The sequence below is a fragment of the Loxodonta africana genome, chromosome 3, assembly GCF_030014295.1.
Source record: "Loxodonta africana isolate mLoxAfr1 chromosome 3, mLoxAfr1.hap2, whole genome shotgun sequence".
Classification (NCBI taxonomy): Eukaryota; Metazoa; Chordata; class Mammalia; order Proboscidea; family Elephantidae; genus Loxodonta; species Loxodonta africana.
Window position 1 is genome coordinate 149,086,321 of NC_087344.1, and position 27,962 is coordinate 149,114,282.

Below are 27,962 nucleotides of genomic sequence, written 5' to 3' on the forward strand. Positions count from 1 at the left end.
AAATCCGTGTTTTGGGTGAGTCCCAAGCTAGAAAGGCCGCCGAATGGCCTTCACCCTCCTTGCTCCTCTCCCGCCTCAGAAGCCAGCAACACCCGGAGACCCCTAATGCGACCTCTGCCTAACCCGGACGGGGCCCACGACATGCTGAGCCCCCGTGGGCTTCGGGACGTCCCTTCGCATAGCATCTTCTGCTCCTCCTTCGCCCGCCCGGGCCGCTAGACTCCCCCGGCTCAACTTGGTTGTGGTCAGTGGGGAGGGAAATGGGAAAATAAGGCGGAAAGGGGACCCGTGAAGGGGAGCGAAGGAAAACAGGAAGGCGTGGGTAAGGACAAGAGCTCCAGGAGGCCCTGTGCAGAGACTCAGGAGGCATCCTGGGGAGCAGAGAATAGTCTTTCTGAGGAAGCAGGATGGGGAGGCAGGCGAAGGAGGGAACCGAGAGAAAATTTGAAAGAGAGAAAAGCAAACTATCTGTGGCTATCCAAAAACAAAGCAAGGAAATACTGTGAAGGTTCTTACTTCAAAAATATTCAAGGAAACGCATCATCTGTTAACATGTTTATGGCATGCGGTGATCAGACAGTGAGTGGTTGGTACTCTTCGTTTACCCACAGTAATCTCGGCAGTGTCAGGAGTCTGTCTTGACAGGAACTCACTCCTCTTGAGGTTTGCCTTTAGTTCTTGCGCAGGCTGCACGCTTCTATGAGGCCATAGAGCGGTAGGACTCAGAGCTGCGAGTCAAGAGAAGCGAAAGCAACGTGATAGTGCACAAACCTGGGGTCTGGTCATTCGGAAAGTATAGCTGTTCCCCACAAGTGAGGAGAAAGTAAAATGCAGCCTCTCACTTAGTCTGAGTTGTGGTCATAACCGTTTTTCTGACTGAGATATTTCAACTCTCAGTATGACTTTTTTAGACTAAACCCATTAAACTCATTGCTGTCGGGTCAATTCTGACTCATAGCGACCTTTTTAGACTAAGGGAGAAAGAATTTTTAGGGAGTTTAAAATGTAATCCAAGCTCCTTGCCATGCTCTACAGAGTCTTATCCTTATCTTCCATCCCCCATGTTTATCCCAACAGTTAATTCTTCAAATATAACTCACACAGTGTGAAATGTAAAAACCTTAACTGGGCGGCGTATTAAAATGGAAAAATGTAACCATCACCCAGATCAAGTTACAGGGAATTTCCATCATCCCAGCAAGGTCTGTAGAACCCTTTTCCAATCAATCGCCGCCCACCCACGCTTAGTTATTCACTATAATGATTTCTATTACCAGAGATTAGTGTTGCCTACTCTTGGAGTTCACGTTAATGAATGTATATCTTGTAATACCTGGTTTTGCTTTGTTTTGTTTTCTTCAGTCAAGCATTGTGTTTTTGAAATATATTCATACACATTGTTGCCTGCCTGCTTCACTGGTTAATTTCTACAATATTAATGCAGGTTATTCCAAAGTGTGAATACACCAGTATTGATGGGCAATTGGGTTACTTGTAGTTTTTGCTCGTGACTAAGGCTGCTATGAATATTTTCAGATGAGTCTTTTGTGGACGTGTGCATCCATTTTCCTGGGGAACTTAAGTACAGTTGTCCTAAACGAGTGGCCTTGATGGTACACTGGTTAGGACTCTGCATTGTGGCCTCAGCAACTTCGGTTCAAATGCCAGTCGCGACATGTAGTTGAAACTTCTTTCTGCAGCCCAGTCTTTTAAAAGTTGTAATGCTACTTTTGCTGGAGGCAGCCTCTAAGGAGTGCAGCCAAAGAATTGGCAAATAGTAGTTTCCACCATCCATACGGGAGAGACACTTCAGGGCAAAATGAAAATCCATGGGAGCAGTAACCAAGGCTGCAAGGACAGTCTCCTTCACCTTCACGGGAACAGCAGAGAAGACCCTTCTAGAGGATGACCCCGGAGCTCCAACCTTTCAGAAGCTAGAGATTGGAACGCTTTGGGGAGAGGAGCCAAGGATCCCTTGAGCAAGGATGCGTGAGGCCCTGAATCCGATCTGAGTTTAAAAATCGATTCTCCCAGTTTATATATTTAAAAATTGTGCTCCCAAATATATAGGACCTACTTTCCAATAACGCGTCGCCCTCTTCCCTCTGCCCCCACCCGCATCATGGTTTAGGGGAGAAAAGGGTTTTGGACCGGGAAGAGGGAGCTCCGGCTGCAGCTCGAAGGTTCCAAGAGCAAAAGAGTGTCCGCTTTTCCTCCTGCTCGGGGCGGTTGTTTGCGGCACTCATCCCCCTCCCCTCGAGCTCTTCCGGAGCCGGAGTCCTCGAAACCGGGTTCTCAGAACGACCAGGTCCAGAAGGAATTTTCGTATAAATATCCGGGTTTCAGGACTCTTGAGTCCCACTTCCGGTGAGTCCGACGAACCCTGCGCAAGCTCTGTTTTGAGCCTCGAGTGTTTCAGTGGTAAAAGGTAGAGACTGAGTCCATGAATTTGTAAACTCAGGAATTACTTTCACACTGAGTAATTATGACTCTAGCTCACTAAAGATAAGGATAATTATGTAGAAAGAGAGTGACTGTGGTGCCCGACTAGCTCAGTCGGTAGAGCATGAGACTCTTAATCTCAGGGTCGTGGGTTCGAGCCCCACGTTGGGCGGGTAGTTTTTATCCTCCCTTCCATTCTTATAGAATCTTCTCTAGCCGCTTACCAAGAGAATAAAAAAAAAGAAGAAGAAAAACCCATTGCCATTCTCATTGCCATCAAGTGAATTCTGACTTATAGAGACCCTATTCAATAGAGTAGAACTGCCACATAGGGTTTCCAAGGACCACTGCTGGATTTAACTGCCGATCTTTCAATTAGCAGCTAAGAAGTCTCAACCACCTAGCAACCTAAGCTCCACCAACAGAATCAGGAGCTTTTAAATTGTCAGTTGCTGCCACTGAGACTTCCTCTCACTTACTTTGGACATGTTATTAGGAGGGACCACTTCCTGGAGATGAACATCAAGCTTGGTAGACCCAAAACCGAGATGAAGACCCTCAAGGACATGGATTGAAACAGTGGCTGCAACAATGGGCTCAAACATAGCAACGATTGTTAGCATGGTGCAGGACCCGGCAGTATTTCATTCTGTTGTACATATGGTGGCCAAGAGTCAGAACCCACTCAAGTGCACCTAACAACAGCAACAATATATTTTTGACACATTATAAAAAAGAGAGAAGAAATATATATTTGAGTGCATGTGGTGAAAATGTACATAATAAAACCTACGCCTACTCAATGATCTCTCCAAGTACAATTCAGTGACATTGATTACATTCTTCAAGCCGTATAACCATTCTCACTATCCTTTTCCAAATCATTTTTGTGGGAAATAATTTATCCTTAAACATAAAAAGTGATTCTCCCAGAACCAAGAGACCTTGGAGGCATGTAAAGAACTGCCATGAGGCTTGTGAAGAACTACCCTGAGACCATCTCTCCACTTGCCTCCCTATCTTCTCTGGGAGGCAGTCATGGGACAGTTTCTCACCCACCGCCTTCCAGGTCCTGATGTGAGATACGAGGTTTTATGGTCTGTTCACCTTCACGCTATAGCTGCAAACTATAAAACTGCTTAGCTGCAATCTAGAATTGGCTCATCAGCAACAGATATCCTACAACAACTGCTGTAGTCATCAGGCCCCTTTTGTTTCCATGTCTTCCTTTTTGGTGTGTGGGATTAGAACCCAGGCACCTTTGGCTACTCATCTTTTTGTTGTCTACATAAGTAATAAGTTGTCTGAATCTGAATCACCCAGACCTTGGCCTTGTTCGGTGTGATGGATCACTTTTGTGTGGCCTCTCTAGACATGATCTTATAACTCCCACCCAAGTGATTGGGCAGAACTGTGTAATAGGGTAATTGTGGCCCACCAAGGGGATTGGTTAGTTCTGCCATCTTGCTGGACTGAAATGAGCTACCCCAGAGGTGGAAAAGAAAGAACACCACTACCACCAATGGAGAAACAGCCAAGAGACTGCACACCCTTTGGAAGCAGGAATCTAATCTGTTACTTCCCTCATAAACCTCATAATCGTGAGTATGGTCTATGAGTTCTGAGTGGCCACTGCAATGAAGTACTGGACCCAACAGAGAAGTAGAGAGCACCATGGGAGGGCTGGTTGGTGTCAGAATTGGTAAAGATGCAAAGAGAGGAGGCAAGTCTGCCTCATAGGAATCAACCCTGGGCTGCTAATCTTGACTCTCCTTCCAATCTTGACTCTCCTTCCACCTTGTGAAGTTAGAGGAGGTCAGATACCACCTCCACACCATTCTTACACCTTGTCTGGTGCTGGGTGCTTGACAAATTTCTTTATGATTTGTTTTTTGTCATATAAATTCTTAAAATTTTTATGTAGTTAAACCTATCAGTCTTTCCCCTTAAGGCTTCTGAGTTTTCTGTCAGGCTTAGAAAGGCTTTTCAAGTATTTTACCAGTTTGTTGTCTCTTGACTTTTGTAGGGGAATTGCTCTGCCTATGAGACTATGAAATTTTTACTGCAGGTAGTTTTGAAGGAAGAAGGGTGTATTTATTCTTGTGCCAATGAGTTGACTAGAGACACAATTAGCTCCCAGATAATTCTGTGGTGCATCCCCTGAGGTTGTCTGAAGACCCTACCTGCTGAGGATTGAGGCAATTTCCTGGGACCTCCATCTCAAGATTACCGGACTCTGTCTAAGAGGGGAATACAGTCACCAAAAGATGGTGTGACATCCCAGCACTAGCAACAGCGAAGAGTCATTACCATCCCTAGACCTAGTGGGGCAAGGAGAGAGAGATATTTCTGGAACCTGGATGAAGTCATAGTTGTAGCTAAGTCTGCAGCTGTCACAGAGTGGCCTTGGACGATAGCTGTGGACTTCATGGATGGAACAAAACCTCTGCCGGCCTGCAGGAGATAATTACCCCCCATGTCATATTCTTGCATCCCATTGGCTGTATCCGCCAAGAATCAAGTGGGCAAGGGAAATATTTTATGCAGGGGTCAGCTTCCTGGGACATAAAATGGAGTGGATAATGGTGAGAATGGATCTAGAGGGACAAATGCAGAATACCCAGCACACATGACTTTATCATTCTTAAGATTTTGTTGTGGTTAATTTTGTCACTGGCAGAATTTGGGGGTCAAATAGGCTTTTATTTATTTTTTTTGAAAGTCTGTATTTCCTGATTTATATGAGAATGAGGTTGCTGTCTTTGGGCCTGTATCACATTTTGACTGGAAAGCTATCTGTCTGTATGTACTCATTTTATTCACTCTTTCTTTCACTCAGATCATTATAAACACTGAAATAAATTTTTCCACCAATCTAAACCAGAGACTACCAGCCTGAGAACAGAAGAACTAGACGGTGCCTGGCTTACCACTAATAACTGCCCTAACAGGGAACACAACAGAGAGTCCTGGACGGAGCAGGAGAAAAGAGTGGAGCAGAACTCAAATTCACTTAAAAAGACCAGACTTAATGGTCTGACAAAGACTGGAGGAACCCCTGAAACTATGGCCCCTGGACACTCTGTTAACCCAGAACTAAAATCATCCCCGAAGCCTACTCTTCAGACAAAGATTAGACAGGACTATAAAACAAAAAATAATACACGTGAGGAACATTCTTCTAGGTTCAATCAGATATACAAGATCAAAGGGGTGGCTCCTGTCCAGAGGCAGGATGAAAAGATAGGAAAGGACAGGACCTGGTTCAATGGACACAGGGAACCTGGGTGGAAAGGGGGAGTGTGCTGTCACGTTGTGGGGATTGCAACTGATGTCACAAAACAATATGTGTATAAATTTTTGAATGAGGCATTAACTTGAGCTGTAAACTTGCACCTAACGCACAATAAAAGTAAATGAATAAATTAGTAAATAAAGGAAAACAGCTAAACAACAAAATTTCCAAAAATCATTGTCAGAACCTTTATATTTTTGTCAGAGGCTGCCTATTTCATTAAAATAAAATTATGTTGCCAATGTATGTTTTGAATACCATAAGTGGATTTTCTTTTCACAAAAAAGTAATGGTCATGTTTCTAGAAACTCAAAACAAAGTGTTTTTTTTTAAGTTTTTTTTTTTAGCATCTGTTGGCTTCTAGCCCAGAGAATACTGGAAAAACCATGGAAAGAAAATCCTGTGGAACTTCTGCATTATGATGCTTTAAGAAGTCCCTAAAGACTGCGACTTCCCTGAGCTCTCAGGGTACAGGCAATGATTGTGGGTTAATGGCCTGCCTTGTGGCTTCCGCAGCCTGTGGTCAACTTTGAGTCACAGCAGGTCAATATGGTCTGGTTTGAGGATTTTAATACATACTTTTAAAGTCGGTCATTTATTTGTTATAAAAGTAATAAAGTCATGCTTGGTGTACAAACAAATCCATACAATAGAAAGAAGAAATTAAATTTCCCGTTTCTCAATTCCAATCATAAGAGGTAATTCTCATTAATATTTTGCTATATGGCAAAATATAAAGTTGTACTTTATACAGGTGTACAACTTTATTGATTATATGGATGAAGCGGTAATTGGTTGAGATGCTAGTAGATGCTGTTTAGCCAAGAGACCCAGGAAACCCTCACTCTTAACCCTGACAATAATCTGTCTACCCTGATCAATGGAATAAGGAATGGTACCATTTTTTATAGGGCTTTCATCCTACTCAGGGAATTCTTACAAACTGAGGGAGAGCACGTGTCTTGGCTGAAGTCCTAATGTGTTCTTTCTTTCCTTCTCCTAAACCTAAACTGGATATTACCTCATTATCTCAGATATACTTGGATGATAGGAGTCAACAAAAGGAGGTGGGAGAGAGAAAGTGAGAGGGGGTGGGGGACTCCTCCCCTGCATGAGTCAGCCTCACCAGTGATATATCATTTGTGAAATAGAGCCTCACCCTGTGCTTTTACTCCATACTCCTAAACAGTTATCAAACTTCAATACATAGTCTGTGTTTGAAACAATGAGGTTACTATTTGTTCAGTCACTGGGAGCTAGCAGCTTAAGTAAGAGAAGCTGAAAATGTCCTCAGCACATCTGCCTTTCTATATATTCCCTGGATTTTCTGTTGTCAGACAACCATATGCCTATCCCTCTGGGAGGAAAAGATCACAAAAGGACAAAAAAAAAAAAAAGTCCTATACTCACTTCATGTGACTCTTCCTAAGAACTTGTAACCTGGTTACTATGGCAAGCACTTTAGACATTCAAGGGATGTCTCTTTAATGTTATTGCCCCAACCTCTAAAAGGATCAAACTAGGGATTAATTCTAGGTAAAATTATGTGAGAATTCATCCTCTATTTCCTGTGACAAGTTTTTGTTAGCTACTTGTCCACCCCAGCTCACCAGACAAGATTTTACAGCCAGCACTACATACCAGCACAGACCAAACAATTGCGCAAGCACAACAGAACACCCTCTAGTATTAAGTTCCCGCAAATAAAGTCTCAAGGATGCAATCATTCCTCTAGTTGCCACAGAAAATAATAGAAAATCCATTATTTAAAGTTCTAATCTCATGGAAGATTAAACTTAAGAGTCTTCCCTTTCCAAAACACTTAGTAGACAATAGATAAGAGGTAACTTTGGTGAAGGGTAAGACAGAACACAATACTGGGGAAGCCAGCACAACCTGTACAAGGCAAGGTTGTGGAAGCTCCATAGACACATCCAAACTCCCTGAGGGAACGAATTGCTGGGATGAAGGCTGTGGGGACCATGGTCTCAGGGAACATCTAGATCAACTGGCATAACCGTTGATAAAGAAAATGTTCTACATTCTACTTTGGTGAGTAGCGTCTGGGGTCTTAAAAGCCTGTGAGTGGCCAACTAGGATGCTCCACTGGCCTCACCCCTTCAGGAGCAAGAAATAATGATGAAAACTAAATACACAAGACAAAGATCAGTCCAAAGGACTAATGGACTACATCTACCATGGCCACTACCAGACTGAGTCCAGTACGACTAGATGGTGCCCAGCTACTACCACTGACTGCTTTGACAGGGATGACAAAAAGGGTCCTGGACAGAGCTGGAGAAAAATGTAGAATAAAATTCTAACTCAAAAAGAAAGACCAGAATTGCTGGCCTGATGGAGACTAGAGAAACCCTGAGAATATAGCCCCTGGACACCCTTTCAGCTCAGTAATGAGGCCACTCCTAAGGTTTACCCTTCAGCCAAAGATTGAACAGGCCCATGGACAAAAACAAGACTAAAGGGGTGCACCAGCCCTAGGGCAGGGACTGGAAGGTAGGAGGAAACAGGAAAGCTGGTAATAGGGAACCCAGGGTTGACAAGGGAGAATGTTGACATGTCATGGGGCTGTTAACCAATGTCATACAACAGTGTATGTACTGTTTGAGGAGAAACTAGTTTGTTCTGTAAATCTTCATCTAAAATTAAATAAAGAGAAAAAAAAAAGTCTTCCCTTTCCCATTTTTATTTGGCTCAGAACTAGCCATGAAGGTCCCACTATGGAGAGTGGGTGACTTCTGGGTTCCTCAGAAGATGCAACTTGTACTCTCTGTCACAGGATCAATGGGAACAGGGTTACCTCTGTCCACCCCTCTACAGTCAGGTCAATGCAAGCTCAAGTCTCTCCTGGGATCCACTTTTCCAGAATCCCAGGGTTCAGGAGAGTACAGAAGAACATCACAGAGCCAGCCTCTCATCCACAAAATTCATAGTGTGTGAAACCAGCAAGCAATAGCATTCGCCAAGTAAAAGTTATATGCTTCAGCTGCTATTAAAATGCCAGATCCTGTGCTGCCCAGAAAAGAGCATTCTCTCAGAATGTGGGGATATGACTAGGTACAGCCCCTTTGGAGGGCAATTAGACACTAACCAGCAAAATCAGAAATGCACAAATACTTTCATCAGGCAACACCACATCCGGGAATGCATTTGAGAGAAATACTTGCACACCTAATTAAACATATCTGTATAAGCTGTCCTCTGAAGAATTATGACCATAAACATTAGAACCAATGTCATGTCCATCAATTAAGAAATGCTTAAATATACAATGGTCTACCTGTGCTGTGAAAGGATATGCAGTTGCGAAAAGGACAGGATAGATAACAATGATGATGATGATGCCACTGAAAACAATTTTAACAGCTGATGTCAGTGAGCCTTTATTAAGTGCTAAAACGCTTTATGTGCCTCTCTCATTAAAATTTAGATTAACCCATGAGGGAAGTACTCCCATTTGCCCCTCTTTATACACGAAGAAACAGAGACACCCGAAAAATTCAGTAACTTTTTCCAAGTCCCACCGTGGCGGAACCAAGATTTCCTCACAGAGCTTGCAGCTGCACCACAGATGTGGGGTTTTCTTATTCTCCGTTATCAGGACTCTTCAGGTTTCTGGGCTGCACAGTGTAAAACCTCAGCATCAGGAAGTGAGAGAATCCGTGCAGTGGCTCTGGAATAAGTAAACACCAAAGCCGCTTTCGCTGGCTTTTTGGAAATACGCTTTTTGAAGAAAAAAATCCTTCCTTTATTCACTTTTATGGGACTTGAATCTTCGCACAGCAATTTTGCCATCTGATTCAAAGTGAATAGAGATCCAGAGGACTCTGAGAATAAGAGTCGCTAACAGCCTAAAGCTTCTGTTGTTGTTGTTGTTGTTAGGTGCCATCGAGTCGGTTCCGACTCATAGCGACTCTATGCACAACAGAACGATACACTGCCCGGTCCTGCGCCACCCTTACAATCGTTGTTATGCTTGAGCTCATTGTTGCAGCCACCGTGTCAATCCACCTCGTTGAGGATCTTCCTCTTTTCTGCTGACGCTGTACTCTGCCAAGCATGATGTCCTTCTCCAGGGACTGATCCCTCCTGACAACGTGTCCAAAGGATGTAAGACACACTCTCACCATCCCTGCTTCTAATGAGCATTCTGGTTTTACTTCTTCTAAGACAGGTTTGTTCGTTCTTTCTACAGTCCATGGTATATTCAATACTCTTCGCCAACACCGCAATTCAAAGGCGTCAACTCTTCTTGGGTCTTCCTTATTCATTGTCCAGCGTTCACATGCATATGATGCGATTGAAAATACCATGGCTTGCGTCAGGTGCACCTTAGTCTTCAGGGTGACATCTTTGCTCTTCAACACTTTGAAGAGGTCCTTTGCAGCAGATTTGCCCAATGCAATGCGTCTTTTGATTTCTTGACCGCTGCTTCCATGGCTGTTGATTGTGGATCCAAGTAAAATGAAATCCTTGACAACTTCAATCTTTTCTCCGTTTATCACGATGTTGCCCATTGGTCCAGTTGTGAGGATTTTTGTTTTCTTTATGTTGAGGGGTAATCCATACTGAAGGCTGTGGTCTTTGATCTTCATTAGTAAGTGCTTCAAGTCCTCTTCACTTTCAGCAAGGAAGGTTGTGTCATCGGCATAGCGCAGGTTGTTAATGAGTCTTCCTCCAATCCTGATGCCCCGTTCTTCTTCATATAGTCCAGCTTCTCGTATTATTCGTTCAGCATACAGATTAAATAGGTATGGTGAAAGAATACAACCCTGACGCACACCTTTCCTCACTTTAAACCAATCAATATCCCCTTGCTCTGTCCGAACAACTGCCTCTTGATCTATGTAAAGCTTCCTCATGAGCACAATTAAGTGTTCTGGAATTCCCATTCTTCGGAGTGTTATCCATAGTTTATTATGATTCACACAGTCAAATGCCTTTGCATAATCAAAAAAACACAGGTAAACATCCTTCTGGTATTCTGTGCTTTCAGCTAGGATCCATCTGACATCAGCAGTGATATCCCTGGTTCCCCGCCTTCTTCTGAAACTGGCCTGAATCTCTGGCAGTTCCCTGTCGATATGCTGCTGCAGCCGTTTTTGAATGATCTTCAGCAGAATTTTGCTTGGATGTGATATTAATGATATTGTTCTATAAATTCCACATTTGGTTGGATCACCTTTCTTGGAAATAGGCATAAATATGGATCTCTTCCAATCAGTTGGCCAGGAAGCTGTCTTCCATATTTCTTGGCATAGACGATTGAGCACCTCCAGCGCTGCATATGTTTGTTGAAACATCTCAATTGATATTCCATCAATTCCTGGAGCCTGGTTTTTCACCAATGCCTTCAGACCAGCTTGGACTTCTTCCTTCAGTACCACTGGTTCCTGATCATAGGCCACCTCTTGAAATGGTTGAATATCGAATAATTCTTTTTGGTATATTGACTCCGTGCATTCCTTCCATCTTCTTTTGATGCTTCCTGCATCACTTAACATTTTCCCCACGGAATCCTTCACTATTGCAACTTGAGGCTTGAATTTTGTCTTCAATTCTTTCAGCTTGAGAAACGCCGAACGTGTTCTTCCCTTTTGGTATTCCATCTCTAGCTCTTTGCACGTCATTATACTACTTTACTTTGTCTTCTCAAGAGGCCCTTTGAAATCTTCTGTTCAGTTCTTTTACTTCATCAATTCTTCCTTTTGCTTTAGCTGCTCGACTCTCAAGAGCAAGTTTCACAGTCTCCTCTGACATCCACCTTGGTCTTTTCTTTCTTTCCTGTCTTTTCAGTGACCTCTTGCTGTCTTCATGGATGATGTCCTTCCACAACTCGTCTGGTCTTCACTCACTAGTGTTCAGTGCATCAAATCTATTCTTGAGATGGTCTCTAAATTCAGGTGGGACATACTCAAGGTCATATTTTTGCTCTCGTGGACTTGCTCTGATTTTCTTCATTTTCAGCTTGAGCTTGCATATGAGCAATTGATGGTCTGTTCCACCGTCAGCCCCTGGCCTTGTTCTGACTGATGATGTTGAGCTTTTCCATCGTCTCTCTCCACAGATGTAGTCAATTTGATTTCTGTGTGTTCCATCTGGAGAGGTCCATGTGTATAGTTACTGTTTATGTTGGTGAAAGAAGGTATTTGCAATGAAGAAGTCGTTGGTCTTGCAAACTTCTATCATTCGATCTCTGCCATTGTTTCTATCACCAAGGCCATATTTTCCAACTACTGATCTTTCTTCTTTGTTTCCAACTTTCCCATCCCAATCGCCAGTAATGATCAATGCATCTTGATTGCATGTTCGATCAATTTCAGACTGCAGCAGCTGACAAAAATCTTCTATTTCTTCATCCTTGGCCCTAGTGGTTGGTGCGTTAATTTGAATAACAGTCGTATTAACTGGTCTTCCTTGTAGGCGTATGGATATTATCCTATCACTGACAGCATTGTACTTCAGGATAGATCTTGAAACGTTCTTTTTGACCATGAATGCAACACCATTCCTCTTCGAGCTGTCATTCCCAGCATAGCAGACTATATGATTGTCCAATTCGAAATGGCCAATACCAGTCCATTTCAGCTCACTAATGCCTAGGATATCAATGTTTATGCATTCTGTCTCATTTTTGATGATTTCCAAATTTCCTAGGTTCATACTTCGTACATTCCAGGTTCCAATTATTAACGGACGTTAGCAGCTGTTTCTTCTCATTTTGAGTCGTGCCACATCAGCAAATGAAGGTCCCGAAAGCTTTACTCCATCCACGTCATTAAGGTCAACTGCACTTTGAGGAGGCAGCTCTTCCTTAGTCATCTTTTGAGTGTCTTCCAACCTGGGGGGTTCATCTTCCAGCACTATATCAGACAATGTTCCACTGCTATTCATAAGGTTTTCACTGGCTAATGCTTTTCAAAAGTATACTGCCGGGTCCTTCTTCCTAGTCTGTCTTAGTCTGGAAGCTCAGCTGAAACCTGTCCTCCATGCGTGACCCTACTGGTACCTGAATACCGGTGGCATAGCTTCCACTATCACAGCAACACACAAGTCTGTCAGTTTGTCGTACTGTGGGCGCTTGTGTGTTGCTGTGAAGCTGCTATTAAGCAACTACAAAGGGCTTAAAGTAAAGCATATTGTCCCTGGGTGGGCTCGAACCACCAACCTTTTGGTTAACAGCCAAATGCGCTGACCAGTTGTGCCACAGACACACAGAGCCCTCTTTTTCCAAATTTCCTATCTGATGTCAGGAATTGCCCTTTAATCTCAGGCTGGGGACATCTTAACATTGTTCTGGCCTGTTCAACCGCGCGCGCTCCAGAGACTGGTAGCGAAGAGACATTTAGGCCGAGAGTCCTGCCTTTGGACACATTTGGGCGTTGACATCGAGCCCGAGTGCGCTGGGGGACTCCGATACCCGTACCCTCTCGCAGTGGGAGACGCACAGTGGCTGCTCACCACCAGCAGGGGAGAATGCACCACAAAACACCGCCCTGCAGGGCTCTGCATTCTGAGGCCTCGGAGATCTGCCCCAGCCTCCCCGCCCAGGGTCCACGCCCCAACCGCCCACCCCCGCCCCATCTTTGCGCTCTGGGACTTTCCGAACGTTGAGAAAGTAACTAACCAAGTGCAGTGTGAAGTGCATTATTGTCACGGGCAACCGTAGGAGGTACTGGCAAGGAATTAGGAAGGACAGAGCGTCAGAGTAAGCTTCATACCAGCTTAACTTGAGTAAAGGTGATTGTTTACTAACAGTAGGGTAATGTACAGCTGTTACTTTAATTCCCTATGGAGCTGCAAAACCAGTATAGCTCTGTAGGCCTTTGTGTGCTACTTGCAAACTTGTATTCTCTCTCTCTTTTTGGATCGATAATAAACTTAACTAAAGTTATGTTTATTAATAAGTGTGTTTCTTTTGCTGTAGTATTTCTCCCAAAGCCTTCAGAGAAGAAGTGAAGAGTGTACAGCTCCGACCACGCAGTAAGGAAGGGGAGGCAAACAAACAGTAGGGGCACTTGGAGCCCCAGGAACTTTCTCTTGCTCCTAAAGAACTGGGAGAAAAGTACCCACGATGGTCGTGGAAAGCTTGCACATTCCAGTACCAGGACCAAGAGGGTGGATCCGTGGTAAGTCTCGGTAGGACCGTATGAGGTAGGTTGGAATAGACCCTTAGTTCCTGGTCGTCCTTTCTTTCCATGAACGCCTGGAGTTCCGCCTGGAGGAAAAGAGCACAGGCGGAGGCCATTCTCAGAGGCCCAAGGGAGGGCGGAGTCGCTACCGCAGTCTGATGCCCCTTCTGCGCAGCAGTTCCAATCCACTGCCCGGCTCCCCTCTTGTGCTCTGAAGCAAGACATTCAGGGGCCTGGACAGTGACTTAGTCCCTACCAGCCCTGGAACCGAGGAAATCCATTAAAATCCCTGCAAACCTCACTTTGCTCATAGGCAACGCGCCCAGGTATCTTACGTTTCGGCAACTGATCTCAGGCTGCTAGCTCACAGCTAGCAGAAGAGAAGCTCACAGCTTTTCATCATCCTGCTTCTTCGGTCTGCACGGCGCAGGGCTTCTAATTTCAAGGTCCTCAGTACCGCCCCGCTTCCAGCCAGTGTCTTTTATTTGGATAGGTGTATGGCTGCTCCTGGGGCTATGCGAATCCCTGGGGTGGCCATGAGGAGTCCGGTGGTCCTTCCTCTTGGAACTCTGCTGCTGGGAACTACAGCTTTTTTTGTTTGGCCAGTAAAGAAGAATGATGTCTGAGAGTTTAAATTTCCCTGAGAGTGACTGAATTTAAGATTTCTTATTTTGGACTACCCCAATTCTGGAGTCTTGGGTCTACCATGCTTCCTATGTTTGGAGGGTTGGTGCTATTTCACTCTCCTATAAGACTTGGAAGGCTCACAAAGATAACTAGATTTGAAAGTTGCCTCTTTTTGTCATTCTAAATGTTCTGTTCTACACATTAAAAGCCATTATTCCAAGAAAGATGTACAGGCTTCAACAGGCCCCCAAAATGGGTCCCTATAGAAGAAAGGTTAGCTTGTATGGGAGAGAAGATGCAGTGGGACCAGACCTCCAGCTCCGTCGTGCCTAGGCAGCGATGGAGAAGATTATCCAGAGGGAGGTTCAAAGGGAAGAGGGACAGGATTGTGAGATTGAAAAGAAAAGTGAGGAAGACCCCACCTATTCAATGTGTCTATTCACTATATCTATTCACTGGCCCCAGTAAAGGAAGCTTGTCTCTCTGGGCCTCTCCTCCCCTCCTTTGCCCCTCATGGTGGCCTCCCCATTCTGGGAATGCTATCATTTTCTACTGCACCTGCCCAGCCTAGGCCCAGTCCTCTCTAACAGGACCAGTGTTGGTGCTTTACAGGTCTCCTTTTGCTAATCCTCTCTCTTGTGGTCCTAGGAGAGTTAGAAGTATTGAATTATCCCAGAGGACAGGATATTCAGCCTAGGTATTGTGAGACCATCATGCTGAAAGTAAACCCAGGAGTCCCAGGTCATTTTTTATTGTACTCATTAAGAAAATAAAAAGAAAATCCTTGGTCCAGGTCATTTGTAAATGTGGAAAATGATGTTCAAATTATTTTGAAATCCGTAACACATGTGATTAAGCCCTCATTTGCAAAGGTACTGACAAGAATCAGTAATCCAGGTGGAAAAGCCACCATTTTAAAGGTGGTCTGCTGAAGCCTGTGCACCACTCTGTTCACCTGCAGCTATGACATAGTAACTCCTCCCAAATTAGTCTTCTTCCTTTAAATAACAAAAAAAATGACAAAATATATGAGGCACCAGTTTACAGACATTGGACAGAAGCAGTGCAAGACTGTGATTACTGAGAGAGGGTTTGGGAGAATTCCTGATGGTGGTACAGCAAGCTGAAATCCCAGCAGAGCATGGTATTCACATGAGGAGGCAGAGACCAGAGTAAGGAAAGATTAGAGCACGAGAAAGGAGAAAACCATTTAGAGGTCAATTTTCAGAATTCCATATGGGGGTCCTCTGCAGGCTATTTGCTGAGTGCTGGGCTGCTCATGTGCAAGAAAGTACTACCCAGGCTCGCCAGAGGACAGATGCTACAGGATGGAGAACAGAACAGAGGTCCTAGAGGTCAGTACCAGGCAATGTTGAAATTCAAGCTTTGTTAACTCTTTACCACTGAGCATCCAGCTGAGACTCTCTCCAGAAGACTGTACTTGAAGAGCACAACCCATACCCTAATATAAGGTTTACTGTTGACAGGCCCTAACAAAGTACAAACCAACCCCTGAGGTGCAGAGGAGTCACAGTTTGGAGGTGGAGTTCCAACAAGGTGAGGGCTTTGGTAAACACCTTGAACTTTCCACACATTCATCTTAAAGCCTAAATCCAGTCTTATACAAATTTAAGGTAATCAGCCAGTAATCAAAATGCTTGTTGTTGTTGTTGTTGTTGTTGTGTGCCATCAAATCAATTCCAACTCATAGTGACCCTATATGACAGAGTAGAACTGCCCATAAGGTATCCTAGAACAAACATTGATACTCTGGAGAAAGATATCAGAATACACTACAATGTATCATTCAAAGTGTCTAATAAAAAATACTATACATTCAAAGAAACATGTGACCCATATTCAAAGCAAAAATAAGTCAATAGAAACCAACTCTCAGCTCAAAAATGTCCCAAATGTTAGATTTAGCAAACTTCAAAGCAGCTATTGCACACACACACACAGAAAACATGATGTCAGTGAGTGACCTGATAGATAATGGAGCTTTGAAAACCATCAAAAGAAACCAAATGGAAATTCTAGGACTGCCCAAAGGGCTCATAAACAAAGTGGCCTAGCAGCGGTGATAGAAATTACGCATGGGCTCAGTGACATGGGCTTCCACTCACCAAGGCTAATCTGGCTACAGCCACTACTCAGTACCCAAAACCAACAGTGGAAAACAACTCTGAGTCCCTGATATGACACCAGTCCCCAGTGGAGGTGGGGCTATCAGCCAGCCACATGATGGCAGGTTGAGGACATAAGACCCATGATGGTTAATATTATGTGTCAACTTGATTAGGTTATGATTCTCAGTGGTTTGGCAGATGCTGGACATACTGCTTTTTCATAATGTAATATAGTGTATTCACTTCCATGATGTGATCTCATGTGATTGGCCAATCAGTTGTAAGAGTTTTCTGAGGGGTGTGGCCTGTATCCACTATATATGGATGTTACGGCAAAACTTACCCACCTCCCCCCAAATTGGCTGGTAACAGGAGGTGGTCTTTCTAGGTTGGCCAGCCCCCATCTGAGTTGCTTTATTAGCATAAACCTTCAGGTGTGGTCTGGAGGCCTATAGTAAACAAACCTGTTGTCCATTCCGACTCACAGCGACCCTATAGGACACAGTAGAACTGTCCCATAGAGTTTCCAAGGAGCGCCTGCTGGATCCAAATTGCTGACCTTTTGGTTAGCAGCCTTAGCACTTAACCACTACACCACCAGGGTTTCGTAGTAAACAAAGGAATCTCAATTACTTAGCAAATTCCAAGAGTTTAGAGTTATCTCAAGGAGCCCTGGTGGGACAGTGGTTAAGTGCTGGGCTGCTAACCTAAAGGTCAGTGGTTTCGATCCACTAGGCACTCTACTGGAGAAAGTTGTGTCAATCTGCTTCCGTAAGGATTTAAATCCTCAGAAAATCTATTGGGCAGGTCTGCCCTGTACTACATAAATGTATGTATGAGTTGGAATTGACTTGACAGCAATAGTTTGCTGTTTTGTTTTTTGGTTTTCTTTTTGGTTTTTGGTTTAGAGTTATCTCTTAGAAACCAAGGACAAAGATAAAATTCCTTGGATGAAGTTAAATTCTTTACAGTACATTTTAGAAAACATCTAAAAAACAATGAGAAATTGCAATGTAATGGACGTGGCCAAGCTCTTAGAGAACAGACTGTGGCTGTATAAGCGTCAGACCTCTGTCTTTACAGCCTCAAGCATACGTGGTCAATTTTGAGTCACAGCAGATGAGGTTAGTCTGGTTTGTCTAAGTGTGTAAATGTTAAGCATTGTTAATTGTTTTATTGTAAATCTGACAAATAGATGCTTGTTGTAAGAAAACTTACCAAAAAAAAGAAGTGTGTAAAGAAGAAAATGAAAGTTATCCTGTCTTGTGAACCTACTTCCAGATAAACCACTGCTGACACACCTTTCTATACTCTACTTAGGAAGCTGTGGTGGCTTTGGAGTGTAATGGGAACTGTTTGCCCAAGGGACACACAAAGTCCCAACTCCTGCCCTGACAATCATCTGCCCTCCCTGGGCAATGAGAAATGGGTGAAGGCAGAGAAAAGGAAATAACACTATTGTTTGCAGAAATTTCACCTTGGGACAGGAAACTCTGGCAAATGAGGCAGAGTTTGTGGTTTATGATGGAGACTTAAAGAGCTGTGCTATTGCCCCAAACCCAAAGTGAATTTTCCCTCATTTCCTGAAATGTGAATGATTTTTTTTTTTGCCATCCATCCAGCTGAAAGTGACCCTATATTACAGAGTAGAACTGCTCCCATAAGGTTTCCAAGGAGCGACTGGTGAATTCAAACTTCCAGCCTTTTCAGTTACCAGCCAAACTCTTAAGCACTGGGCCACCAGGGCTCTGAATGAAATGATAGAAGTCAATAAAAGGAGAAGGGCAGAGAGAAAGCGAGAGCGGTGAGCCCACTCATACAGGTCAACCGTACTCAAGTCCTATCTGACAGAGGACTGCCTTGAGATTAGTCTGTGGAAACTATGGATGCTAAATTAGTATTTACACACCACTAATTTTTTTTTTAATGAGATGAGTCATAATCAACTTGATGGCAACGGGTTTGCTGTTTTTGGTTTTTATTGAGATAGTCATATATATCAGTTGGAATCAACTTGACAGCAGTGTTATTGGGTTTGGGTTTTCACTGTGATACTCATAGGTATGAGTCAAAATCCACTGGACAGCAATGGAAATGAGGTCTGGTGTTGGGATGCAGTCATCAACTTCTGAGGGGATTCCATGGCGTAATGGTGAGCACTCTGGACTCTGAATAGAGAGATCCGAGTTGAAATCTCAGTGAAACCTTAGTGTTTAAAGTTTTTTTGTTGTTGTTGTTAACTCTTTAGTGAATGAAACTCATTACCCCCTTTTCCATGTCCCCCTCCTGGTGGTCATCTAGGAGCCAGAAAGGTTTCAGACTGGAAGGGAAGAAGCAGGAGGGGAGCCCCAGCTGCTCCAGACCCCCCTCTTGCTCCCCGCGGCCTTTTAGGCCTCGCAGCCTGACCCTTCGTCCTCTTCTCTCCTCCTCAGAAACTGAGATTCCAGAAACCCTCAGAAAATAGCTGAGGAAGGAGGAAAGACAGGAAAAAACAAAGGGGAGAATAGGAAAAAAAAAAAAAATGAGAAAGTAGGGAGGGGAAGGCAGAGGAACTGGGCGTTCACGGCAGCAGTTTCAGTTGCTGGGTGTGGACCACCACGCTCCTCACTCAGGAGCACTCCCATCCCTTCCTGACCCACCCGAAAACCCAAACCCGGTTCCACAGATAAACTTCAAAGCAGCTTGCCTGGCATTTTTTCTTGCAAAGTTTCCTTTCACAGTGTGGAGGGGTGAGGTGGATTAAATCGGTGGACAACTGAGTGGAAGCCAAGTGAAGCGCCTTGTTGGCTCCCTTGGTGTTGACTAGCAGTTGATGCAGGCACCAACTCAGATGCACTCCTTTTTTCACCTTGCAGGCTGTCTGCAGGGGGTAGACTGGAAAATCAAGGCATAACAATGTTTCTCTAAAGAGAGAAATAGCCAGATAATTGGTTATATGGGTTGAAAGTGGTTATCTCTGGAGAACAGGAAATGTAGAAAGGGGTCAGGGGAACTACTGTTTTTAGTAACAAACTTTTGGGCATATATTACTTTGATAAAAATACATACTAAAAAAAGGTCATCGAAAAAGAGGAAGACCTCAACAAGACAGATTAATACAGTGGCTACAACAATGGGCACAAGCATAACGATTGTGAGGATGGCGCAGAACTGGGCAGTGTTTCATTCTGTTTTAAGTAGGGCTGCTATGAGTCAGAACCGACTCAGTGGCACCTAACAACAGCAACAATGAAAAGAAAAATAATTTCGTTGTTACGTAGAATGTTTTTAAAGTTCGTCGTTTGTATTTGAATTGAAATTTTGATGTAGTCATATGTATCACTCTTTAAAGGTTCTGGGGTTTGTGTCATCTGTAAAAATTGTTAGAGGGCAAGGCTTCCCAGCTGGGGACTAAGCCCTGCGTGACCAGGAATGACCAGGAGAGGCTCAGAGGTTCCACATGAGTAAAGGTTTATTAGGGACAGAAAGAAAGTAAAAGGCTCCCGAAGGAGAGAGGGAGAGGGATTTCTACCTAGCTCTCTCAAAGAAGAAAGGATTCCCTGGGGCTTATAAAAGTTTTTGGGGGGAGGGGAGAAGGCATTGGTATCTTTATTCATTAGATGGGCTGAGATTTCCAGGAGAAGGGGAGGGATTATGAAAATCAAATGCACAGGAAGTTAGAATTCAAGATGGACTTCCTCACAGAGGTTGCTGGAACCAAGATGAAGTCTGTCACAAAGGCTGCCAGGAAGTCCAACAGGACTTATTTGAATCTCTATTTTTTATTTCTCTCCTCATGAAGCTCATGCTTTCCTCCATTTTTCTGAACCTATACAGTGTGTTTATAATAGCTGTTTTAATATCTTGTCTACTGATTCTATCATCTAGGTTATTTCTGTTAATTGATTTTTCTCACACTTATGGATCATGTGTTCCTACATCAGGACTACTAAAAAGTTTTTCTTCATATACTCCTGTAAATATTTTAGGCCTTTGCTCTGGGATGTCGTGAAGTGACTTGCAAACAATTTCATTCTTTCCAGGCTTGCTTTTAAGCTTTGTTGGGGCAAGTTCAGAACATTCTAGGCTAATGTGGACGTGGTATTGAGGCATTACCCTTCTGAAGACTCTCCTTCCTGCCACATGTGTTAGATGCTCTTTCCATTCAGCCTGGTGGAAACACACACTGTTACTGCCTTAGTCTGAGCTCTGTCATATACTTCCTGTGGTACAGTGCCTCCAAAGAGCTATTTCACATATTTTGTCTTATCTTCTAGTGGTTTAAGATAGAACAATAGTAAATACCATTTTCTCTAACACTAACACGGCCCAAAGCAGAAACCTGTAAGCTTTTCGTATATTTCACAATTAAGGGCGGCGGGGGGGAACCTATCTTCGATGTTATTTCCTATCTCCCATACCTAATATGTAAAGTGTGGTGGCATAGTGCGGAAGTGCTAAGTCTCCTCACAAAACAGGTCCACAGTTCAAATCCACCAGGCACTCCCTGGAAACTTTATGCGGCAGTTCTGTTCTGTCCTATAGGGTCCCATTTCTTCTCAATCAATGCCCTCACTTTAACTTCAGACACCATTCAAAGTTGGGAATTCATTGGCATTGTAATTCAGCCACTCTTACAATAAGATTCTGTGTTAGATTTTTAGCAATATCAGCTCTGTTACTACAAGAAATAAGGCTTTCTTTCAGGAAGCAAGTTGCAACTTTGAGGTATTTTATACGGTGCTTGAACTGTAACTCTGAAGCCCTGAGCTCCTCTCTCTTATCACTTTGTCTAATGAAAGGAGGACCAACCAACCAGCTTCCGTACTTCTCATTCTGACAAAATTGTGGAAAATTTTGAAACGTGTGATCACCCAGAGCTTCGCTTCTCACCAATACATGATCTATTTCTGTTGATATTTGGTATATTAAAATTGCCTCCCTCTTTACTACTGGAGGTAGAGTCATCAGCACTTCTAAGACTAGTCAGACTTGTGAACCAAATTAGAAAACTCGTCCTTATGATTCTGTTCCTCTGGAACCACTCTCAGCACCAAATGTCTTAGGCCGGATACCCAAGAGAAGCAAAACCAGTGAAGCATGTGTGTGGGAGTGTGTGTGTGGGTGTATGCATACATAACTGTGTGTATGTGTGTATATATATAGATATAAACGGGTATAAAGAGAGAACTTTATCTCAAGGAAATTGCTCACATGGTTGTACAGGATAGCAAGTCCCAAGTCCATGGGTCAGACATCAGGCTGGAGGCTTCTCCCATCTCAAGTACCTGCAAGGGCTCATGAACCCAAGATTGGCAGGTAAGGTGGCAGGCTGCTGGCTAAAGTCCCAAGAACTGGAGGTCAGATGATGGCCAGCCAGATGCAGGATTCAGAGCAAGCAAGCAAGGTTTGGAAAAACATCTATACGTATATTGGCTGCAGGCCACACCCCTGAAGAAAATCCCCTTACCACTGATTGGCTTATCATGTCAGATCACATCATGCAGGATGACTACATCACTATATAACTGCCAGATTACATCATTACATGACTGTCAAACCACTGAGAATCATGGCCCAGCCAAGTTGACACACAACCTTAACCACCACACATTACCAACCCAGTGATTACCTTAATAATTTTCCCAAATTGGTAACTAAAACAACCTAAAAATAATTTTATCTACTCCTCTAAAAATGTTAAGTCCTATTTAAATACACATTAATCTACTTTTCCTTCCTAGGAAAGGTAAATCTCATGATAGTCAAAGTCAAATAGATGTTCACATTCTAAACTTGCCTCACTCTAGTTTCACTGATGATCAACCCTGATAAGAACCCTTCTAAAATATTTTTTGATTATGAAAATGAACTAATAACACACCTAAGTACTTATACTCTTATGGTGTAAATTCCAAATATTCTGCTGTAAAATAATATTTACTAAGAGGTCATTCTACTCAGATAACTTTGGTGGGAATACGCCATTTAGGTAAAACCCTAAGAGAATTGATTTTTGACTGTATAAACAGGTTCTTCCTTGAGGGGATCTAACTCTCTTTTGTTCAAAGAGCTCTGTGCTTGTGAATTTGTTGAGGGTCTGTGACTGTCTATTGCTGTGATTCAAGTCAGACTATGTTCACCAGACTTAGTGTGTTTCTGCTTATGCAAATCAAGTAAGACTTTAATAGGTTGCCCATCTATTGCATTTATAGAGACACTGACCAAGGAGTTAATGCCAAAGAGCTTTGAGAGACAGACCATTCTGATTACTGCTTCAGCTCTGTACTCAAGGTAGTAACTGAGGTCACCTTGTCCCTTACGGTTAAATGTTGTAACTTGACCCTTCCAGTCCCATCTTCCCATCATCCCCATTCATTTCAATGATCCCATTTCCACGGTAGCAGTTCCCACTGTCTTTCATAAAATGGCCACCACAGAGTTCTTTGAGGATGTGAAAACAGTTCTCACAGCCTTGTTGAGAGTAGTGTCTTCTGGACCTTTCCAGGGGATAAAAGTAGGGGTGAATGAGCATGTCTGTGGAGTGTACAATTAATTTTTACTCAGAGGATTTGGACTTTTTCCCTGGTTCCTGAGGGATAATCTCTAAACACCTGAGATTTTCCCAGTGACTGGAATCTTTGTAATTCCTGGAGGGGCTCCAGGTCACACCTGACAGTTTAGGCTAAAGGAGCAAGAGGGACCTCTTTGAGAGGATAAAGAGGAAAAGTCCCCAAGAGGCTGGTTTAGAGGGGTATTGCCAAAGGAAAGGAGTAACCAAAGGATCCAGAGATATCTGCAAGTTACTCTGAAATGGGGTAGAAAATACATACCTGTGGAGAGATGGACAAAGCTAATGTGGAAAATGTTCATTGGTAAATGCGTGAAGCATAAAGTCACTGCTCTTTCAACTTTATGTTTGAAATTGTTTTGAAAAAGGAAATTTGGAGCTCTTGTCCCAGGTTCTACTTTGTTCTCTGGAGATGAACATTCTGAAAGTGAAAGGTTAGGTTTCTAAGATGAGGACCACAGGAGTGGTGAAGGTTCCTGGTGGCCCAGAGCAGGATACAGCTGTTGGGAACCCGAAGCCTCTGAACAGCTGCTCATCGCCTCTCACCTCTCCAAGCCTGGGCGATTCGGGGCCTCTTTTGCATCAAACAAGGCAGAGGAGAGAGGGCGCAAAACAGTTTTCCCTGACCGGGAATCGAACCCAAGCCGCAGCGGTGAAAGCGCCGAATCCTGGCCACTAGACCACCAGGGACCTGTCAGGGCTGGTGTAATCTCCTGCCTCCAGATAGTACATCTCTTGGCACCAAAGTCAGGGACGCCAGGACGCCTACCTTCTCGGATGCTGCCCTCTCCTCCAGCGATCGTCCCCCAAGGCCCTTTCCTCCTTGTCTTCTCGAAAACGCCAGCCAGCCTGCAGCACGCCGAGCACTGTCAGGTCTCCGCAAGTTTCGGAGGGAGGTGGCTCTTCCCCGCCACCGCACCTCAGACCTGACATAGAGATGAGCCTTTGCGCGGCGGCAGCGTGTGAAGAGACGGTGGCCGGGGTCTAGCGTAGGGGACGAGCCTGGAGGAAGGAGGCGCCCAGGGTGGGAAGAGGGTCGAGCACGAGCGCCCAAGAACTCCAACATCAAAAAGGGTTCAGATGGATGCAGAAACGGAGACAGCCTGGAGGAATAACTCTTTGAAACAGGACCCCGGGATCGCGTATTGAACTCCGGATTTTCCCCCCGAAACTCCGCTGCCCCTGCCGTTTCCCCATCTTTGTTGATGGCAACTCCACCCTTCCATATGCTCAGGCAAAAGTGTGAGTTCTCCTTGGCGCAGGACTTTTCCTCACACTGCACATCTAATTATAGGGAATTTTCGTGTTCTCCATGGTAGTACAGTGGTTGAGAGCTCAGGCTGCTATGTCAAGAGTCTGTAGTTGGAATCCACCAGCCGCTCTTTGGAAACCCTTTGGGGCTGTTCTACCCTGCTCGCTGTGAGTCGGAATAGACTCGACCGCAATAGACCTTTTGGTTTTTTGTCCATCAAATGTGGACGTTGGTCTGTACAGTTCCTCCCTTTCCTGAGCTATGAATTTGGACTAAGGACTCTCCTGATAAATGCGGGAGATCAATTTAAGGCGTGGCCCTCCGCTCGCTCAGACCTTAGGGTTAAAAAAAAAAAAAATAGAGACCCTTAATTTCAAGGTGTGGGGTTGGGCTGACTTTGCCCCTTTTATTTGGCTCTGTCCCTCAAAATCAGCCTGTTCCTGGCCTCAGGGGACATACCTGAGACCCCTCCGCTCGACTGGCCTCTCTGGGTCAAGAAACCGACTCTCTTCGGCTTCTGTCTGCAGAGAAGCTTCAGAAGGCGCTTTTTTTCCGTTTCTTGAACTGGGCTCGGCCGAGGTGTGCGATATGCGGGGGCGCACGGAGTGAGTTTGTGGTTCTCCAGTAGCCCGCTCTTCTCTGCCTCTGTAAAGAATCCAATGCAGGTCTTCAAGGCTGGCTTGGCCTGTGTTGCTTGTTAGATATTTTCAAAGAGCCAAGTGCCCTAAGACACCTGTCTCAGCCTTTGCTAAGGTACGGCTAAAACATGAGGACATGATTAGAGTAGTGGACTGAAATTGAGTGGGACAGAACAAGAGACACCACAAGTGTCAAGGGGGTGCAGAGAGGAGGTGCTGAGGCAAAAGGGCTTCTGAGGAAAGAGCGCAGGTCAGGCCCCAGGGAAAGTGCAGGGTAGGGCCTGGAGGGAGGGTTCTGGTGTTCCTGGGTGGACCGGACGTGTGGATCATTTTGAGTGTGTGCATGTGTGATTCCACATCCTTAACAGAAATTCAGTGCCCCTTAAGCAATCTTTCCTGCCTTTTCCCTCCCACCCGCCCCTGGTAACCACTAATAAACTTTGATCTCCATGCACTTGCTGTTTTAGAGATTCCAAGTAAGAGGGATCATATAATATTTGTCCTTTTGTATCTGGCTTCTTTCATTCAGCATAATTTTTCTAGGTTCTTCCATGTCTTAACATGTATCACAACTTCCTGTTTATGGCTGAATAATATTCCATTGTATGGATATACCACATTTTGTTCATCCATTCATCTGCTGATGGACACTTGGGTTGTTTACACTTTTTGGATAATGTGAATAAGGCTACAGTGAACACTGGTGTACAAATATCTGTTTGCATTCTTGCTTTCAATTTTGGCGTATATGCCTAGTGGTGGAGGTGTTGGGTCATCTGGGAATTCTATGGTTAAATCTTGAGGAACTGCCAAACGGATTTCCAGAGGCTGTACCATTTTACAATCTCACCAGCAATGGGTGAGGGTTCCAATTTTCCACGTCCTCAGCAATGCTTGTTTTCCGGTTTTCTGCCAAAAGGTTGAGCTCTCGGCTACTAACTGAAAGGTTTGTGGTTGGAACCCACGCAGAGGCGCCTCGGAAGACACGTCTGGTGATCTGCTTCTGAAAGGTCCAAAACTGGAAGCCGTTGCCATCGAGTTGATTCTGACTCATAGCGACCCTATAGGACAGAGTAGAACTGCCCCATAGGGTTTCCAAGGCTCTGATCTTTACAGAAGCAGGCTGCCACATCTTTCTCCAGCCCAGCGGCTCCTGGATTCGAATTGCTGACCTTTCAGTTAGCAGCCAAGCGCTTTAACCACTGCAGCACCAAATTACAGCCTTGAAACCCTATGGGGCAGTTCTGTACTCCACTCATGTGGTCGCCCTGAGTCCTAAGCAACTCCATGGCAACTACCAGCAAGTGGGGGGATGAATAACGAGTAATGACATTGCACATCTTTTCATGGAAACACGGATCATTTGTCAAGAGCACCAGCGCCGTTAAAGGGGCCACCGAGGCGCTGGTCCGAAGCCCCGGGGTGACTGTGTTCACAGCTCCTGGGCTGTGGGGAGCTGGAGAGCCCGAGAGGAGCTTAGTTCTGAAAATGGAAATTCTAATGAACTGAGGGATCTCGCTCAAGGGAGGGCCCTCCTCCAAGTCCTAGCTTAACGGATAGGCGCAGAAAACTACATTATGTCCTAACTGATGCCGCAGACTCCTTTGCCTGAAGGGATTGTTGGTGCTTTTCCCGAGGGCTTTCTCCACCACTTTGCTGCTGGCAGGCGAATTTCAAATGTAGTTGAGTTTCGTGTGCTGGAAGCCAAAGTACTTGAAAACTGCAGGTCGTACAATTTTCATGGACAAATTCTTAGGTTAGCTCACTCACGTGTTTGCCGTACTGCAGTGCTTATCACCTTCGCTTTATGCGCGAAAGGTCCCTGTTTAGAAACCGGGCAAAAACAGGTTTTCTTTTGCGGAAAGACAAGTGTTCCCCAATAGCCTTGTAAGGAGAAGAAGGAAAAAAGAAACATGGCAGGAAGACTTCCAATTACTCAGCATCTTAAGCCAGACCTCATTTCTCTGCTCTAAGTCAGATGGGAGACGAGGACACAATTCTCATCTGGTTCTTGGGAGGCGGGGCACCAAACGAGTCATGCTTTTTGTTAGTTTTAGTTCCGGAGAGTTCTAAAGGTTCTCTTTGTTCTCTTCTATCACCTGAGCCTTCTCCACAGGCTGACACTGAAGAAGAAAAGGGCCTCAGGAAGCACCGAGGGAACCCTTTGGGCAAAGGAGACTGAAACTCCCGATATTCCCTGGCTTAGGGTTCCTCGCCTACCCTCGAAACAAGGACCATGGGGCCCCACACACTGGATTTGAGATCTCACACCAAAAGCAAACTAAAATGACAGGAACAAGAGAAAGAGATAACAAAGAGGCGTTAAAGCTAAGTCTTGAGAGAAATGACCAGTCAAGGCAAATGCAGTGAGCCTTGGTTCGCTCAGTGCTTACTGAGGCCCTTTCCAGGACTTTGCTGCTGGCACTGGAATTTCGAACTGGGATTGAATTTCGTCCACTGAAAGCCACAAAAGTTAAAGAAGAGCAGCATAAAGATTTCATGGATGTTTCACGGGTGTTTCCGTAGTGTAGTGGTTATCACGTTCGCCTCACACGCGAAAGGTCCCCGGTTCGAAACCGGGCGGAAACAGTTGCTCTTTACTCCTCAGAGTGGATTGCTACTTTTTCTCATTGCTTTAGATCTAGAATCAGACTCGAATCACAGAAGATCCCGGAGGGAAATGCACAAACTGCGATGACCCATAGGAAGGTGCAATACAACCAGAAGTACTGCAAGATTTATGCCACTTTATATGAACCTAAATCCTGGGGTGTATCTGTGGAAATGGATCCTAAGGGGGTAGAAGCAGGGCGGAAGGAACATAATGTTGGATACGGCTAGGTTTCCTTATTGACATAGGTGCATTAGATAGAAATTCT

The 27,962-nt window shown here is 44.4% G+C and overlaps 3 non-coding genes across 3 annotated transcripts; 2 read left to right on the forward strand and 1 right to left on the reverse strand.

The window, feature by feature from the left end:
- Nucleotides 1-2,541: 2,541 nt before the first annotated feature.
- TRNAK-CUU (transfer RNA lysine (anticodon CUU)) lies at nt 2,542-2,614 on the forward strand. Its single transcript has one exon. It is a non-coding gene; the product is annotated as a tRNA-Lys (tRNA).
- A 10,281-nt stretch (nt 2,615-12,895) lies between these two features.
- TRNAN-GUU (transfer RNA asparagine (anticodon GUU)) lies at nt 12,896-12,969 on the reverse strand. Its single transcript has one exon. It is a non-coding gene; the product is annotated as a tRNA-Asn (tRNA).
- A 14,630-nt stretch (nt 12,970-27,599) lies between these two features.
- Nucleotides 27,600-27,672, forward strand: TRNAV-CAC (transfer RNA valine (anticodon CAC)). Its single transcript has one exon. It is a non-coding gene; the product is annotated as a tRNA-Val (tRNA).
- Nucleotides 27,673-27,962: the final 290 nt, after the last annotated feature.